Here is a 2,108-nt window from a genome sequence, read left to right as displayed (position 1 = left end):
GGCCTCGTCGTCCCTCACTTTTCCGTGCTTGAAGTAGTTCTCCAAGTGCCAAAGGAAGTTTTCCACTTCTTGTGCATCACGAACACCTTTGTACACCGGGGGTTTGCGAGCCTCGATCTTGGCCTCCCTTGTCACCACAACATTGCTGGCTGCCTCGGTCACGCCAGCATTGATATGCTCCTCGAGTGACTCTATCTTTGCCTTCATAGCATCGATAGTACTCAAAGCCTACATGAGTCTGCACTCTAAGGAAGTGATGGTTTGCCTTAGTTCCATCTCGGTCTGTGTACATCCCTCCAAGTCATTTCGGATACTCTCAATCTCTTCAAGAGTGTGCTCCCCAAGAACGCTAAGGGTGCCTTCCACCTTCCCCAAGCGTTGGCCAAAGATCTCCACGGCGTCCATCCCCGCGTTCATCTTCATCACCCACTCTTTACCGAGCGAGACGTCCTCGAGCAGGACCTCCACTTCATCCTCGCTCGCCTCAGTGGCAGATGGTTCTTGGGATGTAAAAATTTGATCACGCCAAACTATGCCTTATAAAAAGGACTAAGCGGTCGTTGCAAATATAATCCGGTTTTCATGTCCGGAGTCGAATCTCACAGAGAACTAAGGCTTAGCTACAGTTGTTCAGTATCACCGAGAATACAAGCTTGAACAATTCCTAACTTATAGATATTAAGATTCTTGTGTTTAACTAACTAACTAACAAATTAAAATAATAAATTAACACTAAAGATACTACAGGTTGGAGAAAAGATTAAGGATGTCTAGAGTTATGATTTCCCCAATTGTCGGAATCCTTCCCGCTATGTCTTCTATCCTCGGGTGGCACCTCCTGGCTCTTGTTGGTGGCATTCCTCTTTTTGCTACGGCCGCTCTTGCCAGCAACATCCTGGATGACGTTGGCTTGGGTGTTGTTAACGTTAATTTCTCCGTCGTTCGCCATTCCCTTAGTTGCAACATTTGCTCTGATACCACGTTGTCACGTCCTTAGTTGTTAACTAAGTACACGTGTGGCACTTGACAATTCGCTCACGATTTTGCACAGCTTGCTCACGTTCTTGCTATGCCAAGTTAGCCTTACTACACTCCAGATCGCAAAGAGAATGGTAGAAAGAACACAACAGAATTGTTAAAGGAAGCTTTGTATTAGAGAGAACTTGAATTGTTTTCTTGGTGAATTACAAATGAATGCGCCCCTTTATATACTAGTCTCCTAGGGGCCAGTGTGTAAATATTAATTGTTACACAAGTCCTTAATATTTACAAGATAAGGGCTTTCTCTAGAATTCTCTACAAGCCTAGAAGATTCCAAGGACTTTCCTAGCAAATCCATAAGGATCTGGGGTCTTCCTAAGGAAATGTTCATATTTCTCTAGAATCTTCTCACAAATGCTAGTCTTCCTCTTATGTAAGCTTCCACATAGCATTAATATATGCCAAATGGATGTGTCATGATGACATGGCGGGTCATCACAAAAGGCTCATAAATCTTTGAGTGTTATTGAAAGAACAAGTCTCTGTGAAGCCATAATTTCACTTTCTTTGATAGCTAATCTGTCTCCTTGACATTTATGACAAGTCACAAGGACCGCAATACCAACAACTGTTACTTGTAATCACATGACATTTCAATTTTCATACTTATATATCATCCACCAATTATCTTTATGGGATAAGGTTTAAACAAATTTTGATATTATTTAACCGCCCTAAACCTTGGACTTTTTTGGATCATATACAATTGTGATTCGGCCCTTCTTCGGGCCACGCACATAATGTGCGAGAGCTTAGTGCACTGAACTGCCTTTTATAAGGTTCACAGCGACAGTGCTTTCACATCTGACATGTCATATTTGTAATCAACAGGATAACTGTGACTGACAATCTCTAACTGACCACAACCTTAGAGAATTCTTCATTAATAGAAAAATCTGAAACAATAACTCCCAGAAACAGAATACAATAATTGTAGCAAACTGCAGATTTGAAACAACATAAGGATGCAAGGATGCTTGAGCTTTTACAGGAGAATCAACTGAGCTGCATTTAAAGATTTAAAGGATACCAAATGACAGTAAAAAGGCGCGGGGGGGGGTGGGGGG

Source organism: Nicotiana attenuata, chromosome 3, assembly GCF_001879085.1.
Source record: "Nicotiana attenuata strain UT chromosome 3, NIATTr2, whole genome shotgun sequence".
In the NCBI taxonomy this organism is placed as follows: Eukaryota; Viridiplantae; Streptophyta; class Magnoliopsida; order Solanales; family Solanaceae; genus Nicotiana; species Nicotiana attenuata.
The sequence above is the reverse complement of the archived record's forward strand: the minus strand, read 5'-3'. Positions refer to the sequence as shown.